The sequence below is a fragment of the Coffea arabica genome, chromosome 11e (genome assembly GCF_036785885.1).
Source record: "Coffea arabica cultivar ET-39 chromosome 11e, Coffea Arabica ET-39 HiFi, whole genome shotgun sequence".
NCBI classification, from domain to species: Eukaryota; Viridiplantae; Streptophyta; class Magnoliopsida; order Gentianales; family Rubiaceae; genus Coffea; species Coffea arabica.
Genome location: NC_092331.1, coordinates 7,373,499 through 7,391,297, shown reverse-complemented (window position 1 = coordinate 7,391,297; position 17,799 = coordinate 7,373,499). Strand labels below are relative to the sequence as shown.

General features: G+C 39.2%; 14 non-coding genes across 14 annotated transcripts; all 14 read left to right on the top strand.

Moving 5' to 3' along the window:
* The first annotated feature begins 668 nt into the window (after nucleotides 1-668).
* LOC140031251 (5S ribosomal RNA) lies at nucleotides 669-787 on the top strand. Its single transcript, XR_011835172.1, has one exon. It is a non-coding gene; the product is annotated as a 5S ribosomal RNA (ribosomal RNA).
* Nucleotides 788-1,922: 1,135 nt separating this feature from the next.
* On the top strand, nucleotides 1,923-2,041 carry LOC140031240 (5S ribosomal RNA). The gene has a single exon (XR_011835161.1). It is a non-coding gene; the product is annotated as a 5S ribosomal RNA (ribosomal RNA).
* A 1,135-nt stretch (nucleotides 2,042-3,176) lies between these two features.
* LOC140031229 (5S ribosomal RNA) lies at nucleotides 3,177-3,295 on the top strand. The gene has a single exon (XR_011835150.1). It is a non-coding gene; the product is annotated as a 5S ribosomal RNA (ribosomal RNA).
* Nucleotides 3,296-4,430: 1,135 nt separating this feature from the next.
* Nucleotides 4,431-4,549, top strand: LOC140031221 (5S ribosomal RNA). Its single transcript, XR_011835142.1, has one exon. It is a non-coding gene; the product is annotated as a 5S ribosomal RNA (ribosomal RNA).
* Nucleotides 4,550-5,684: 1,135 nt separating this feature from the next.
* LOC140031210 (5S ribosomal RNA) lies at nucleotides 5,685-5,803 on the top strand. The gene has a single exon (XR_011835131.1). It is a non-coding gene; the product is annotated as a 5S ribosomal RNA (ribosomal RNA).
* A 1,135-nt stretch (nucleotides 5,804-6,938) lies between these two features.
* LOC140031198 (5S ribosomal RNA) lies at nucleotides 6,939-7,057 on the top strand. Its single transcript, XR_011835119.1, has one exon. It is a non-coding gene; the product is annotated as a 5S ribosomal RNA (ribosomal RNA).
* Nucleotides 7,058-8,192: 1,135 nt separating this feature from the next.
* LOC140031187 (5S ribosomal RNA) lies at nucleotides 8,193-8,311 on the top strand. Its single transcript, XR_011835108.1, has one exon. It is a non-coding gene; the product is annotated as a 5S ribosomal RNA (ribosomal RNA).
* A 1,135-nt stretch (nucleotides 8,312-9,446) lies between these two features.
* Nucleotides 9,447-9,565, top strand: LOC140031176 (5S ribosomal RNA). The gene has a single exon (XR_011835097.1). It is a non-coding gene; the product is annotated as a 5S ribosomal RNA (ribosomal RNA).
* A 1,135-nt stretch (nucleotides 9,566-10,700) lies between these two features.
* Nucleotides 10,701-10,819, top strand: LOC140031165 (5S ribosomal RNA). The gene has a single exon (XR_011835086.1). It is a non-coding gene; the product is annotated as a 5S ribosomal RNA (ribosomal RNA).
* Nucleotides 10,820-11,954: 1,135 nt separating this feature from the next.
* On the top strand, nucleotides 11,955-12,073 carry LOC140031154 (5S ribosomal RNA). The gene has a single exon (XR_011835075.1). It is a non-coding gene; the product is annotated as a 5S ribosomal RNA (ribosomal RNA).
* Nucleotides 12,074-13,208: 1,135 nt separating this feature from the next.
* On the top strand, nucleotides 13,209-13,327 carry LOC140031143 (5S ribosomal RNA). The gene has a single exon (XR_011835064.1). It is a non-coding gene; the product is annotated as a 5S ribosomal RNA (ribosomal RNA).
* Nucleotides 13,328-14,462: 1,135 nt separating this feature from the next.
* Nucleotides 14,463-14,581, top strand: LOC140031132 (5S ribosomal RNA). Its single transcript, XR_011835053.1, has one exon. It is a non-coding gene; the product is annotated as a 5S ribosomal RNA (ribosomal RNA).
* A 1,135-nt stretch (nucleotides 14,582-15,716) lies between these two features.
* LOC140031121 (5S ribosomal RNA) lies at nucleotides 15,717-15,835 on the top strand. The gene has a single exon (XR_011835042.1). It is a non-coding gene; the product is annotated as a 5S ribosomal RNA (ribosomal RNA).
* Nucleotides 15,836-16,970: 1,135 nt separating this feature from the next.
* On the top strand, nucleotides 16,971-17,089 carry LOC140031110 (5S ribosomal RNA). Its single transcript, XR_011835031.1, has one exon. It is a non-coding gene; the product is annotated as a 5S ribosomal RNA (ribosomal RNA).
* Nucleotides 17,090-17,799: the final 710 nt, after the last annotated feature.

Below are 17,799 nucleotides of genomic sequence, written 5' to 3'. Positions count from 1 at the left end.
ATTACTTAATCCTAAACGAATTTATTTAATTTGTGTGAAGTTGAAATTATTATACTTGGACAAATAATATATTATATTATTTTTCACTTTTGTATTGTTTTAATTTATTTTATATTTTGCTTGGGATAAAACACTTTTACGGTGTTTAATTTATTTTAGATTTGATTTGGAATCATTTATTTAAATTTTTATTACTTGATTATGTAATTAGTTTTGTGAGAAATTGATTTTATTAGAAATTACAGTGATAAATTAATAAATTAAAATTAAGTTTCGGGTCATTTCGGGTCGACCCGCCGCCCCGTAAACCTGAAATTTTCGGGTTCGGGTCAGCATACCTGACCCGTCACGGGTTGGCGGGTCGGGGTTCGGGTCAACAGATTTTCTGGCGGGTCTGTTGACCCGAACCCGACCCGCCAACCTGATTTGGACCCGAATTGCCACCCCTAACTGCAAGCGTGAAGGATTGATTTCATGATAATTTAGAGTTGCGGGATGAGGGAAAAAAACAGGGTGCAAATCAATAACAAAAAAAAATATAAAGTAAATAAATAAAAGGATAAGAGGAAAATGCTTGAATTGACGCTTAAAATGAATTTCGGTCTAGAAAAGCCACACTGCTTCGCAGGACGGGGTAGTTTAAAAGAATAAAGCGAAAGGAACATGGCGGGTGCGATCATACCAGCACTAATGCACCGGATCCCATCAGAACTCCGAAGTTAAGCGTGCTTGGGCGAGAGTAGTACTAGGATGGGTGACCCCCTGGGAAGTCCTCGTGTTGCACCCCTCTCTTTTTTGTTTCGAAATCCAAATTTCCTATTCGTTCTTTATCCTGTAGTAATTTAGCTCCGTCGGAACGATTGCTTAATATTTTGCTTCTTGTCGAAGCGTGAAGGAGGATCTGAAGGCGCGAGACAAATCAGGAACGGTACGGCTCGATCAAAGCCCGGATCGTCGCTCAAATTTGTCGGCGCAAATGTATCACCGCAACTAGGGGTGGCAATTTTCGACACGACCTGAAAACACGACACGAACCTAACACGAAATTAATGGGTTTGGGTTGAGGTTTCGGGAATTCGGGTCAGAATCGGGTTGGACCCGATGAACCCGAAAAGAAAACCGGTCGATTTCGGGTCAACCCGTGGTGACCTGATATGACCCGATATGACCCGTTTACGAATTAAAAATAATTTAATAAACATAAAAATAATTTTATCTAACTAAACTAAGTTATTCTTTTTTTCAAAGGCATTAATTACTTAATCCTAAACGAATTTATTTAATTTGTGTGAAGTTGAAATTATTATACTTGGACAAATAATATATTATATTATTTTTCACTTTTGTATTGTTTTAATTTATTTTATATTTTGCTTGGGATAAAACACTTTTACGGTGTTTAATTTATTTTAGATTTGATTTGGAATCATTTATTTAAATTTTTATTACTTGATTATGTAATTAGTTTTGTGAGAAATTGATTTTATTAGAAATTACAGTGATAAATTAATAAATTAAAATTAAGTTTCGGGTCATTTCGGGTCGACCCGCCGCCCCGTAAACCTGAAATTTTCGGGTTCGGGTCAGCATACCTGACCCGTCACGGGTTGGCGGGTCGGGGTTCGGGTCAACAGATTTTCTGGCGGGTCTGTTGACCCGAACCCGACCCGCCAACCTGATTTGGACCCGAATTGCCACCCCTAACTGCAAGCGTGAAGGATTGATTTCATGATAATTTAGAGTTGCGGGATGAGGGAAAAAAACAGGGTGCAAATCAATAACAAAAAAAAATATAAAGTAAATAAATAAAAGGATAAGAGGAAAATGCTTGAATTGACGCTTAAAATGAATTTCGGTCTAGAAAAGCCACACTGCTTCGCAGGACGGGGTAGTTTAAAAGAATAAAGCGAAAGGAACATGGCGGGTGCGATCATACCAGCACTAATGCACCGGATCCCATCAGAACTCCGAAGTTAAGCGTGCTTGGGCGAGAGTAGTACTAGGATGGGTGACCCCCTGGGAAGTCCTCGTGTTGCACCCCTCTCTTTTTTGTTTCGAAATCCAAATTTCCTATTCGTTCTTTATCCTGTAGTAATTTAGCTCCGTCGGAACGATTGCTTAATATTTTGCTTCTTGTCGAAGCGTGAAGGAGGATCTGAAGGCGCGAGACAAATCAGGAACGGTACGGCTCGATCAAAGCCCGGATCGTCGCTCAAATTTGTCGGCGCAAATGTATCACCGCAACTAGGGGTGGCAATTTTCGACACGACCTGAAAACACGACACGAACCTAACACGAAATTAATGGGTTTGGGTTGAGGTTTCGGGAATTCGGGTCAGAATCGGGTTGGACCCGATGAACCCGAAAAGAAAACCGGTCGATTTCGGGTCAACCCGTGGTGACCTGATATGACCCGATATGACCCGTTTACGAATTAAAAATAATTTAATAAACATAAAAATAATTTTATCTAACTAAACTAAGTTATTCTTTTTTTCAAAGGCATTAATTACTTAATCCTAAACGAATTTATTTAATTTGTGTGAAGTTGAAATTATTATACTTGGACAAATAATATATTATATTATTTTTCACTTTTGTATTGTTTTAATTTATTTTATATTTTGCTTGGGATAAAACACTTTTACGGTGTTTAATTTATTTTAGATTTGATTTGGAATCATTTATTTAAATTTTTATTACTTGATTATGTAATTAGTTTTGTGAGAAATTGATTTTATTAGAAATTACAGTGATAAATTAATAAATTAAAATTAAGTTTCGGGTCATTTCGGGTCGACCCGCCGCCCCGTAAACCTGAAATTTTCGGGTTCGGGTCAGCATACCTGACCCGTCACGGGTTGGCGGGTCGGGGTTCGGGTCAACAGATTTTCTGGCGGGTCTGTTGACCCGAACCCGACCCGCCAACCTGATTTGGACCCGAATTGCCACCCCTAACTGCAAGCGTGAAGGATTGATTTCATGATAATTTAGAGTTGCGGGATGAGGGAAAAAAACAGGGTGCAAATCAATAACAAAAAAAAATATAAAGTAAATAAATAAAAGGATAAGAGGAAAATGCTTGAATTGACGCTTAAAATGAATTTCGGTCTAGAAAAGCCACACTGCTTCGCAGGACGGGGTAGTTTAAAAGAATAAAGCGAAAGGAACATGGCGGGTGCGATCATACCAGCACTAATGCACCGGATCCCATCAGAACTCCGAAGTTAAGCGTGCTTGGGCGAGAGTAGTACTAGGATGGGTGACCCCCTGGGAAGTCCTCGTGTTGCACCCCTCTCTTTTTTGTTTCGAAATCCAAATTTCCTATTCGTTCTTTATCCTGTAGTAATTTAGCTCCGTCGGAACGATTGCTTAATATTTTGCTTCTTGTCGAAGCGTGAAGGAGGATCTGAAGGCGCGAGACAAATCAGGAACGGTACGGCTCGATCAAAGCCCGGATCGTCGCTCAAATTTGTCGGCGCAAATGTATCACCGCAACTAGGGGTGGCAATTTTCGACACGACCTGAAAACACGACACGAACCTAACACGAAATTAATGGGTTTGGGTTGAGGTTTCGGGAATTCGGGTCAGAATCGGGTTGGACCCGATGAACCCGAAAAGAAAACCGGTCGATTTCGGGTCAACCCGTGGTGACCTGATATGACCCGATATGACCCGTTTACGAATTAAAAATAATTTAATAAACATAAAAATAATTTTATCTAACTAAACTAAGTTATTCTTTTTTTCAAAGGCATTAATTACTTAATCCTAAACGAATTTATTTAATTTGTGTGAAGTTGAAATTATTATACTTGGACAAATAATATATTATATTATTTTTCACTTTTGTATTGTTTTAATTTATTTTATATTTTGCTTGGGATAAAACACTTTTACGGTGTTTAATTTATTTTAGATTTGATTTGGAATCATTTATTTAAATTTTTATTACTTGATTATGTAATTAGTTTTGTGAGAAATTGATTTTATTAGAAATTACAGTGATAAATTAATAAATTAAAATTAAGTTTCGGGTCATTTCGGGTCGACCCGCCGCCCCGTAAACCTGAAATTTTCGGGTTCGGGTCAGCATACCTGACCCGTCACGGGTTGGCGGGTCGGGGTTCGGGTCAACAGATTTTCTGGCGGGTCTGTTGACCCGAACCCGACCCGCCAACCTGATTTGGACCCGAATTGCCACCCCTAACTGCAAGCGTGAAGGATTGATTTCATGATAATTTAGAGTTGCGGGATGAGGGAAAAAAACAGGGTGCAAATCAATAACAAAAAAAAATATAAAGTAAATAAATAAAAGGATAAGAGGAAAATGCTTGAATTGACGCTTAAAATGAATTTCGGTCTAGAAAAGCCACACTGCTTCGCAGGACGGGGTAGTTTAAAAGAATAAAGCGAAAGGAACATGGCGGGTGCGATCATACCAGCACTAATGCACCGGATCCCATCAGAACTCCGAAGTTAAGCGTGCTTGGGCGAGAGTAGTACTAGGATGGGTGACCCCCTGGGAAGTCCTCGTGTTGCACCCCTCTCTTTTTTGTTTCGAAATCCAAATTTCCTATTCGTTCTTTATCCTGTAGTAATTTAGCTCCGTCGGAACGATTGCTTAATATTTTGCTTCTTGTCGAAGCGTGAAGGAGGATCTGAAGGCGCGAGACAAATCAGGAACGGTACGGCTCGATCAAAGCCCGGATCGTCGCTCAAATTTGTCGGCGCAAATGTATCACCGCAACTAGGGGTGGCAATTTTCGACACGACCTGAAAACACGACACGAACCTAACACGAAATTAATGGGTTTGGGTTGAGGTTTCGGGAATTCGGGTCAGAATCGGGTTGGACCCGATGAACCCGAAAAGAAAACCGGTCGATTTCGGGTCAACCCGTGGTGACCTGATATGACCCGATATGACCCGTTTACGAATTAAAAATAATTTAATAAACATAAAAATAATTTTATCTAACTAAACTAAGTTATTCTTTTTTTCAAAGGCATTAATTACTTAATCCTAAACGAATTTATTTAATTTGTGTGAAGTTGAAATTATTATACTTGGACAAATAATATATTATATTATTTTTCACTTTTGTATTGTTTTAATTTATTTTATATTTTGCTTGGGATAAAACACTTTTACGGTGTTTAATTTATTTTAGATTTGATTTGGAATCATTTATTTAAATTTTTATTACTTGATTATGTAATTAGTTTTGTGAGAAATTGATTTTATTAGAAATTACAGTGATAAATTAATAAATTAAAATTAAGTTTCGGGTCATTTCGGGTCGACCCGCCGCCCCGTAAACCTGAAATTTTCGGGTTCGGGTCAGCATACCTGACCCGTCACGGGTTGGCGGGTCGGGGTTCGGGTCAACAGATTTTCTGGCGGGTCTGTTGACCCGAACCCGACCCGCCAACCTGATTTGGACCCGAATTGCCACCCCTAACTGCAAGCGTGAAGGATTGATTTCATGATAATTTAGAGTTGCGGGATGAGGGAAAAAAACAGGGTGCAAATCAATAACAAAAAAAAATATAAAGTAAATAAATAAAAGGATAAGAGGAAAATGCTTGAATTGACGCTTAAAATGAATTTCGGTCTAGAAAAGCCACACTGCTTCGCAGGACGGGGTAGTTTAAAAGAATAAAGCGAAAGGAACATGGCGGGTGCGATCATACCAGCACTAATGCACCGGATCCCATCAGAACTCCGAAGTTAAGCGTGCTTGGGCGAGAGTAGTACTAGGATGGGTGACCCCCTGGGAAGTCCTCGTGTTGCACCCCTCTCTTTTTTGTTTCGAAATCCAAATTTCCTATTCGTTCTTTATCCTGTAGTAATTTAGCTCCGTCGGAACGATTGCTTAATATTTTGCTTCTTGTCGAAGCGTGAAGGAGGATCTGAAGGCGCGAGACAAATCAGGAACGGTACGGCTCGATCAAAGCCCGGATCGTCGCTCAAATTTGTCGGCGCAAATGTATCACCGCAACTAGGGGTGGCAATTTTCGACACGACCTGAAAACACGACACGAACCTAACACGAAATTAATGGGTTTGGGTTGAGGTTTCGGGAATTCGGGTCAGAATCGGGTTGGACCCGATGAACCCGAAAAGAAAACCGGTCGATTTCGGGTCAACCCGTGGTGACCTGATATGACCCGATATGACCCGTTTACGAATTAAAAATAATTTAATAAACATAAAAATAATTTTATCTAACTAAACTAAGTTATTCTTTTTTTCAAAGGCATTAATTACTTAATCCTAAACGAATTTATTTAATTTGTGTGAAGTTGAAATTATTATACTTGGACAAATAATATATTATATTATTTTTCACTTTTGTATTGTTTTAATTTATTTTATATTTTGCTTGGGATAAAACACTTTTACGGTGTTTAATTTATTTTAGATTTGATTTGGAATCATTTATTTAAATTTTTATTACTTGATTATGTAATTAGTTTTGTGAGAAATTGATTTTATTAGAAATTACAGTGATAAATTAATAAATTAAAATTAAGTTTCGGGTCATTTCGGGTCGACCCGCCGCCCCGTAAACCTGAAATTTTCGGGTTCGGGTCAGCATACCTGACCCGTCACGGGTTGGCGGGTCGGGGTTCGGGTCAACAGATTTTCTGGCGGGTCTGTTGACCCGAACCCGACCCGCCAACCTGATTTGGACCCGAATTGCCACCCCTAACTGCAAGCGTGAAGGATTGATTTCATGATAATTTAGAGTTGCGGGATGAGGGAAAAAAACAGGGTGCAAATCAATAACAAAAAAAAATATAAAGTAAATAAATAAAAGGATAAGAGGAAAATGCTTGAATTGACGCTTAAAATGAATTTCGGTCTAGAAAAGCCACACTGCTTCGCAGGACGGGGTAGTTTAAAAGAATAAAGCGAAAGGAACATGGCGGGTGCGATCATACCAGCACTAATGCACCGGATCCCATCAGAACTCCGAAGTTAAGCGTGCTTGGGCGAGAGTAGTACTAGGATGGGTGACCCCCTGGGAAGTCCTCGTGTTGCACCCCTCTCTTTTTTGTTTCGAAATCCAAATTTCCTATTCGTTCTTTATCCTGTAGTAATTTAGCTCCGTCGGAACGATTGCTTAATATTTTGCTTCTTGTCGAAGCGTGAAGGAGGATCTGAAGGCGCGAGACAAATCAGGAACGGTACGGCTCGATCAAAGCCCGGATCGTCGCTCAAATTTGTCGGCGCAAATGTATCACCGCAACTAGGGGTGGCAATTTTCGACACGACCTGAAAACACGACACGAACCTAACACGAAATTAATGGGTTTGGGTTGAGGTTTCGGGAATTCGGGTCAGAATCGGGTTGGACCCGATGAACCCGAAAAGAAAACCGGTCGATTTCGGGTCAACCCGTGGTGACCTGATATGACCCGATATGACCCGTTTACGAATTAAAAATAATTTAATAAACATAAAAATAATTTTATCTAACTAAACTAAGTTATTCTTTTTTTCAAAGGCATTAATTACTTAATCCTAAACGAATTTATTTAATTTGTGTGAAGTTGAAATTATTATACTTGGACAAATAATATATTATATTATTTTTCACTTTTGTATTGTTTTAATTTATTTTATATTTTGCTTGGGATAAAACACTTTTACGGTGTTTAATTTATTTTAGATTTGATTTGGAATCATTTATTTAAATTTTTATTACTTGATTATGTAATTAGTTTTGTGAGAAATTGATTTTATTAGAAATTACAGTGATAAATTAATAAATTAAAATTAAGTTTCGGGTCATTTCGGGTCGACCCGCCGCCCCGTAAACCTGAAATTTTCGGGTTCGGGTCAGCATACCTGACCCGTCACGGGTTGGCGGGTCGGGGTTCGGGTCAACAGATTTTCTGGCGGGTCTGTTGACCCGAACCCGACCCGCCAACCTGATTTGGACCCGAATTGCCACCCCTAACTGCAAGCGTGAAGGATTGATTTCATGATAATTTAGAGTTGCGGGATGAGGGAAAAAAACAGGGTGCAAATCAATAACAAAAAAAAATATAAAGTAAATAAATAAAAGGATAAGAGGAAAATGCTTGAATTGACGCTTAAAATGAATTTCGGTCTAGAAAAGCCACACTGCTTCGCAGGACGGGGTAGTTTAAAAGAATAAAGCGAAAGGAACATGGCGGGTGCGATCATACCAGCACTAATGCACCGGATCCCATCAGAACTCCGAAGTTAAGCGTGCTTGGGCGAGAGTAGTACTAGGATGGGTGACCCCCTGGGAAGTCCTCGTGTTGCACCCCTCTCTTTTTTGTTTCGAAATCCAAATTTCCTATTCGTTCTTTATCCTGTAGTAATTTAGCTCCGTCGGAACGATTGCTTAATATTTTGCTTCTTGTCGAAGCGTGAAGGAGGATCTGAAGGCGCGAGACAAATCAGGAACGGTACGGCTCGATCAAAGCCCGGATCGTCGCTCAAATTTGTCGGCGCAAATGTATCACCGCAACTAGGGGTGGCAATTTTCGACACGACCTGAAAACACGACACGAACCTAACACGAAATTAATGGGTTTGGGTTGAGGTTTCGGGAATTCGGGTCAGAATCGGGTTGGACCCGATGAACCCGAAAAGAAAACCGGTCGATTTCGGGTCAACCCGTGGTGACCTGATATGACCCGATATGACCCGTTTACGAATTAAAAATAATTTAATAAACATAAAAATAATTTTATCTAACTAAACTAAGTTATTCTTTTTTTCAAAGGCATTAATTACTTAATCCTAAACGAATTTATTTAATTTGTGTGAAGTTGAAATTATTATACTTGGACAAATAATATATTATATTATTTTTCACTTTTGTATTGTTTTAATTTATTTTATATTTTGCTTGGGATAAAACACTTTTACGGTGTTTAATTTATTTTAGATTTGATTTGGAATCATTTATTTAAATTTTTATTACTTGATTATGTAATTAGTTTTGTGAGAAATTGATTTTATTAGAAATTACAGTGATAAATTAATAAATTAAAATTAAGTTTCGGGTCATTTCGGGTCGACCCGCCGCCCCGTAAACCAGAAATTTTCGGGTTCGGGTCAGCATACCTGACCCGTCACGGGTTGGCGGGTCGGGGTTCGGGTCAACAGATTTTCTGGCGGGTCTGTTGACCCGAACCCGACCCGCCAACCTGATTTGGACCCGAATTGCCACCCCTAACTGCAAGCGTGAAGGATTGATTTCATGATAATTTAGAGTTGCGGGATGAGGGAAAAAAACAGGGTGCAAATCAATAACAAAAAAAAATATAAAGTAAATAAATAAAAGGATAAGAGGAAAATGCTTGAATTGACGCTTAAAATGAATTTCGGTCTAGAAAAGCCACACTGCTTCGCAGGACGGGGTAGTTTAAAAGAATAAAGCGAAAGGAACATGGCGGGTGCGATCATACCAGCACTAATGCACCGGATCCCATCAGAACTCCGAAGTTAAGCGTGCTTGGGCGAGAGTAGTACTAGGATGGGTGACCCCCTGGGAAGTCCTCGTGTTGCACCCCTCTCTTTTTTGTTTCGAAATCCAAATTTCCTATTCGTTCTTTATCCTGTAGTAATTTAGCTCCGTCGGAACGATTGCTTAATATTTTGCTTCTTGTCGAAGCGTGAAGGAGGATCTGAAGGCGCGAGACAAATCAGGAACGGTACGGCTCGATCAAAGCCCGGATCGTCGCTCAAATTTGTCGGCGCAAATGTATCACCGCAACTAGGGGTGGCAATTTTCGACACGACCTGAAAACACGACACGAACCTAACACGAAATTAATGGGTTTGGGTTGAGGTTTCGGGAATTCGGGTCAGAATCGGGTTGGACCCGATGAACCCGAAAAGAAAACCGGTCGATTTCGGGTCAACCCGTGGTGACCTGATATGACCCGATATGACCCGTTTACGAATTAAAAATAATTTAATAAACATAAAAATAATTTTATCTAACTAAACTAAGTTATTCTTTTTTTCAAAGGCATTAATTACTTAATCCTAAACGAATTTATTTAATTTGTGTGAAGTTGAAATTATTATACTTGGACAAATAATATATTATATTATTTTTCACTTTTGTATTGTTTTAATTTATTTTATATTTTGCTTGGGATAAAACACTTTTACGGTGTTTAATTTATTTTAGATTTGATTTGGAATCATTTATTTAAATTTTTATTACTTGATTATGTAATTAGTTTTGTGAGAAATTGATTTTATTAGAAATTACAGTGATAAATTAATAAATTAAAATTAAGTTTCGGGTCATTTCGGGTCGACCCGCCGCCCCGTAAACCTGAAATTTTCGGGTTCGGGTCAGCATACCTGACCCGTCACGGGTTGGCGGGTCGGGGTTCGGGTCAACAGATTTTCTGGCGGGTCTGTTGACCCGAACCCGACCCGCCAACCTGATTTGGACCCGAATTGCCACCCCTAACTGCAAGCGTGAAGGATTGATTTCATGATAATTTAGAGTTGCGGGATGAGGGAAAAAAACAGGGTGCAAATCAATAACAAAAAAAAATATAAAGTAAATAAATAAAAGGATAAGAGGAAAATGCTTGAATTGACGCTTAAAATGAATTTCGGTCTAGAAAAGCCACACTGCTTCGCAGGACGGGGTAGTTTAAAAGAATAAAGCGAAAGGAACATGGCGGGTGCGATCATACCAGCACTAATGCACCGGATCCCATCAGAACTCCGAAGTTAAGCGTGCTTGGGCGAGAGTAGTACTAGGATGGGTGACCCCCTGGGAAGTCCTCGTGTTGCACCCCTCTCTTTTTTGTTTCGAAATCCAAATTTCCTATTCGTTCTTTATCCTGTAGTAATTTAGCTCCGTCGGAACGATTGCTTAATATTTTGCTTCTTGTCGAAGCGTGAAGGAGGATCTGAAGGCGCGAGACAAATCAGGAACGGTACGGCTCGATCAAAGCCCGGATCGTCGCTCAAATTTGTCGGCGCAAATGTATCACCGCAACTAGGGGTGGCAATTTTCGACACGACCTGAAAACACGACACGAACCTAACACGAAATTAATGGGTTTGGGTTGAGGTTTCGGGAATTCGGGTCAGAATCGGGTTGGACCCGATGAACCCGAAAAGAAAACCGGTCGATTTCGGGTCAACCCGTGGTGACCTGATATGACCCGATATGACCCGTTTACGAATTAAAAATAATTTAATAAACATAAAAATAATTTTATCTAACTAAACTAAGTTATTCTTTTTTTCAAAGGCATTAATTACTTAATCCTAAACGAATTTATTTAATTTGTGTGAAGTTGAAATTATTATACTTGGACAAATAATATATTATATTATTTTTCACTTTTGTATTGTTTTAATTTATTTTATATTTTGCTTGGGATAAAACACTTTTACGGTGTTTAATTTATTTTAGATTTGATTTGGAATCATTTATTTAAATTTTTATTACTTGATTATGTAATTAGTTTTGTGAGAAATTGATTTTATTAGAAATTACAGTGATAAATTAATAAATTAAAATTAAGTTTCGGGTCATTTCGGGTCGACCCGCCGCCCCGTAAACCAGAAATTTTCGGGTTCGGGTCAGCATACCTGACCCGTCACGGGTTGGCGGGTCGGGGTTCGGGTCAACAGATTTTCTGGCGGGTCTGTTGACCCGAACCCGACCCGCCAACCTGATTTGGACCCGAATTGCCACCCCTAACTGCAAGCGTGAAGGATTGATTTCATGATAATTTAGAGTTGCGGGATGAGGGAAAAAAACAGGGTGCAAATCAATAACAAAAAAAAATATAAAGTAAATAAATAAAAGGATAAGAGGAAAATGCTTGAATTGACGCTTAAAATGAATTTCGGTCTAGAAAAGCCACACTGCTTCGCAGGACGGGGTAGTTTAAAAGAATAAAGCGAAAGGAACATGGCGGGTGCGATCATACCAGCACTAATGCACCGGATCCCATCAGAACTCCGAAGTTAAGCGTGCTTGGGCGAGAGTAGTACTAGGATGGGTGACCCCCTGGGAAGTCCTCGTGTTGCACCCCTCTCTTTTTTGTTTCGAAATCCAAATTTCCTATTCGTTCTTTATCCTGTAGTAATTTAGCTCCGTCGGAACGATTGCTTAATATTTTGCTTCTTGTCGAAGCGTGAAGGAGGATCTGAAGGCGCGAGACAAATCAGGAACGGTACGGCTCGATCAAAGCCCGGATCGTCGCTCAAATTTGTCGGCGCAAATGTATCACCGCAACTAGGGGTGGCAATTTTCGACACGACCTGAAAACACGACACGAACCTAACACGAAATTAATGGGTTTGGGTTGAGGTTTCGGGAATTCGGGTCAGAATCGGGTTGGACCCGATGAACCCGAAAAGAAAACCGGTCGATTTCGGGTCAACCCGTGGTGACCTGATATGACCCGATATGACCCGTTTACGAATTAAAAATAATTTAATAAACATAAAAATAATTTTATCTAACTAAACTAAGTTATTCTTTTTTTCAAAGGCATTAATTACTTAATCCTAAACGAATTTATTTAATTTGTGTGAAGTTGAAATTATTATACTTGGACAAATAATATATTATATTATTTTTCACTTTTGTATTGTTTTAATTTATTTTATATTTTGCTTGGGATAAAACACTTTTACGGTGTTTAATTTATTTTAGATTTGATTTGGAATCATTTATTTAAATTTTTATTACTTGATTATGTAATTAGTTTTGTGAGAAATTGATTTTATTAGAAATTACAGTGATAAATTAATAAATTAAAATTAAGTTTCGGGTCATTTCGGGTCGACCCGCCGCCCCGTAAACCTGAAATTTTCGGGTTCGGGTCAGCATACCTGACCCGTCACGGGTTGGCGGGTCGGGGTTCGGGTCAACAGATTTTCTGGCGGGTCTGTTGACCCGAACCCGACCCGCCAACCTGATTTGGACCCGAATTGCCACCCCTAACTGCAAGCGTGAAGGATTGATTTCATGATAATTTAGAGTTGCGGGATGAGGGAAAAAAACAGGGTGCAAATCAATAACAAAAAAAAATATAAAGTAAATAAATAAAAGGATAAGAGGAAAATGCTTGAATTGACGCTTAAAATGAATTTCGGTCTAGAAAAGCCACACTGCTTCGCAGGACGGGGTAGTTTAAAAGAATAAAGCGAAAGGAACATGGCGGGTGCGATCATACCAGCACTAATGCACCGGATCCCATCAGAACTCCGAAGTTAAGCGTGCTTGGGCGAGAGTAGTACTAGGATGGGTGACCCCCTGGGAAGTCCTCGTGTTGCACCCCTCTCTTTTTTGTTTCGAAATCCAAATTTCCTATTCGTTCTTTATCCTGTAGTAATTTAGCTCCGTCGGAACGATTGCTTAATATTTTGCTTCTTGTCGAAGCGTGAAGGAGGATCTGAAGGCGCGAGACAAATCAGGAACGGTACGGCTCGATCAAAGCCCGGATCGTCGCTCAAATTTGTCGGCGCAAATGTATCACCGCAACTAGGGGTGGCAATTTTCGACACGACCTGAAAACACGACACGAACCTAACACGAAATTAATGGGTTTGGGTTGAGGTTTCGGGAATTCGGGTCAGAATCGGGTTGGACCCGATGAACCCGAAAAGAAAACCGGTCGATTTCGGGTCAACCCGTGGTGACCTGATATGACCCGATATGACCCGTTTACGAATTAAAAATAATTTAATAAACATAAAAATAATTTTATCTAACTAAACTAAGTTATTCTTTTTTTCAAAGGCATTAATTACTTAATCCTAAACGAATTTATTTAATTTGTGTGAAGTTGAAATTATTATACTTGGACAAATAATATATTATATTATTTTTCACTTTTGTATTGTTTTAATTTATTTTATATTTTGCTTGGGATAAAACACTTTTACGGTGTTTAATTTATTTTAGATTTGATTTGGAATCATTTATTTAAATTTTTATTACTTGATTATGTAATTAGTTTTGTGAGAAATTGATTTTATTAGAAATTACAGTGATAAATTAATAAATTAAAATTAAGTTTCGGGTCATTTCGGGTCGACCCGCCGCCCCGTAAACCTGAAATTTTCGGGTTCGGGTCAGCATACCTGACCCGTCACGGGTTGGCGGGTCGGGGTTCGGGTCAACAGATTTTCTGGCGGGTCTGTTGACCCGAACCCGACCCGCCAACCTGATTTGGACCCGAATTGCCACCCCTAACTGCAAGCGTGAAGGATTGATTTCATGATAATTTAGAGTTGCGGGATGAGGGAAAAAAACAGGGTGCAAATCAATAACAAAAAAAAATATAAAGTAAATAAATAAAAGGATAAGAGGAAAATGCTTGAATTGACGCTTAAAATGAATTTCGGTCTAGAAAAGCCACACTGCTTCGCAGGACGGGGTAGTTTAAAAGAATAAAGCGAAAGGAACATGGCGGGTGCGATCATACCAGCACTAATGCACCGGATCCCATCAGAACTCCGAAGTTAAGCGTGCTTGGGCGAGAGTAGTACTAGGATGGGTGACCCCCTGGGAAGTCCTCGTGTTGCACCCCTCTCTTTTTTGTTTCGAAATCCAAATTTCCTATTCGTTCTTTATCCTGTAGTAATTTAGCTCCGTCGGAACGATTGCTTAATATTTTGCTTCTTGTCGAAGCGTGAAGGAGGATCTGAAGGCGCGAGACAAATCAGGAACGGTACGGCTCGATCAAAGCCCGGATCGTCGCTCAAATTTGTCGGCGCAAATGTATCACCGCAACTAGGGGTGGCAATTTTCGACACGACCTGAAAACACGACACGAACCTAACACGAAATTAATGGGTTTGGGTTGAGGTTTCGGGAATTCGGGTCAGAATCGGGTTGGACCCGATGAACCCGAAAAGAAAACCGGTCGATTTCGGGTCAACCCGTGGTGACCTGATATGACCCGATATGACCCGTTTACGAATTAAAAATAATTTAATAAACATAAAAATAATTTTATCTAACTAAACTAAGTTATTCTTTTTTTCAAAGGCATTAATTACTTAATCCTAAACGAATTTATTTAATTTGTGTGAAGTTGAAATTATTATACTTGGACAAATAATATATTATATTATTTTTCACTTTTGTATTGTTTTAATTTATTTTATATTTTGCTTGGGATAAAACACTTTTACGGTGTTTAATTTATTTTAGATTTGATTTGGAATCATTTATTTAAATTTTTATTACTTGATTATGTAATTAGTTTTGTGAGAAATTGATTTTATTAGAAATTACAGTGATAAATTAATAAATTAAAATTAAGTTTCGGGTCATTTCGGGTCGACCCGCCGCCCCGTAAACCTGAAATTTTCGGGTTCGGGTCAGCATACCTGACCCGTCACGGGTTGGCGGGTCGGGGTTCGGGTCAACAGATTTTCTGGCGGGTCTGTTGACCCGAACCCGACCCGCCAACCTGATTTGGACCCGAATTGCCACCCCTAACTGCAAGCGTGAAGGATTGATTTCATGATAATTTAGAGTTGCGGGATGAGGGAAAAAAACAGGGTGCAAATCAATAACAAAAAAAAATATAAAGTAAATAAATAAAAGGATAAGAGGAAAATGCTTGAATTGACGCTTAAAATGAATTTCGGTCTAGAAAAGCCACACTGCTTCGCAGGACGGGGTAGTTTAAAAGAATAAAGCGAAAGGAACATGGCGGGTGCGATCATACCAGCACTAATGCACCGGATCCCATCAGAACTCCGAAGTTAAGCGTGCTTGGGCGAGAGTAGTACTAGGATGGGTGACCCCCTGGGAAGTCCTCGTGTTGCACCCCTCTCTTTTTTGTTTCGAAATCCAAATTTCCTATTCGTTCTTTATCCTGTAGTAATTTAGCTCCGTCGGAACGATTGCTTAATATTTTGCTTCTTGTCGAAGCGTGAAGGAGGATCTGAAGGCGCGAGACAAATCAGGAACGGTACGGCTCGATCAAAGCCCGGATCGTCGCTCAAATTTGTCGGCGCAAATGTATCACCGCAACTAGGGGTGGCAATTTTCGACACGACCTGAAAACACGACACGAACCTAACACGAAATTAATGGGTTTGGGTTGAGGTTTCGGGAATTCGGGTCAGAATCGGGTTGGACCCGATGAACCCGAAAAGAAAACCGGTCGATTTCGGGTCAACCCGTGGTGACCTGATATGACCCGATATGACCCGTTTACGAATTAAAAATAATTTAATAAACATAAAAATAATTTTATCTAACTAAACTAAGTTATTCTTTTTTTCAAAGGCATTAATTACTTAATCCTAAACGAATTTATTTAATTTGTGTGAAGTTGAAATTATTATACTTGGACAAATAATATATTATATTATTTTTCACTTTTGTATTGTTTTAATTTATTTTATATTTTGCTTGGGATAAAACACTTTTACGGTGTTTAATTTATTTTAGATTTGATTTGGAATCATTTATTTAAATTTTTATTACTTGATTATGTAATTAGTTTTGTGAGAAATTGATTTTATTAGAAATTACAGTGATAAATTAATAAATTAAAATTAAGTTTCGGGTCATTTCGGGTCGACCCGCCGCCCCGTAAACCTGAAATTTTCGGGTTCGGGTCAGCATACCTGACCCGTCACGGGTTGGCGGGTCGGGGTTCGGGTCAACAGATTTTCTGGCGGGTCTGTTGACCCGAACCCGACCCGCCAACCTGATTTGGACCCGAATTGCCACCCCTAACTGCAAGCGTGAAGGATTGATTTCATGATAATTTAGAGTTGCGGGATGAGGGAAAAAAACAGGGTGCAAATCAATAACAAAAAAAAATATAAAGTAAATAAATAAAAGGATAAGAGGAAAATGCTTGAATTGACGCTTAAAATGAATTTCGGTCTAGAAAAGCCACACTGCTTCGCAGGACGGGGTAGTTTAAAAGAATAAAGCGAAAGGAACATGGCGGGTGCGATCATACCAGCACTAATGCACCGGATCCCATCAGAACTCCGAAGTTAAGCGTGCTTGGGCGAGAGTAGTACTAGGATGGGTGACCCCCTGGGAAGTCCTCGTGTTGCACCCCCTCTCTTTTTTGTTTCGAAATCCAAATTTCCTATTCGTTCTTTATCCTGTAGTAATTTAGCTCCGTCGGAACGATTGCTTAATATTTTGCTTCTTGTCGAAGCGTGAAGGAGGATCTGAAGGCGCGAGACAAATCAGGAACGGTACGGCTCGATCAAAGCCCGGATCGTCGCTCAAATTTGTCGGCGCAAATGTATCACCGCAACTAGGGGTGGCAATTTTCGACACGACCTGAAAACACGACACGAACCTAACACGAAATTAATGGGTTTGGGTTGAGGTTTCGGGAATTCGGGTCAGAATCGGGTTGGACCCGATGAACCCGAAAAGAAAACCGGTCGATTTCGGGTCAACCCGTGGTGACCTGATATGACCCGATATGACCCGTTTACGAATTAAAAATAATTTAATAAACATAAAAATAATTTTATCTAACTAAACTAAGTTATTCTTTTTTTCAAAGGCATTAATTACTTAATCCTAAACGAATTTATTTAATTTGTGTGAAGTTGAAATTATTATACTTGGACAAATAATATATTATATTATTTTTCACTTTTGTATTGTTTTAATTTATTTTATATTTTGCTTGGGATAAAACACTTTTACGGTGTTTAATTTATTTTAGATTTGATTTGGAATCATTTATTTAAATTTTTATTACTTGATTATGTAATTAGTTTTGTGAGAAATTGATTTTATTAGAAATTA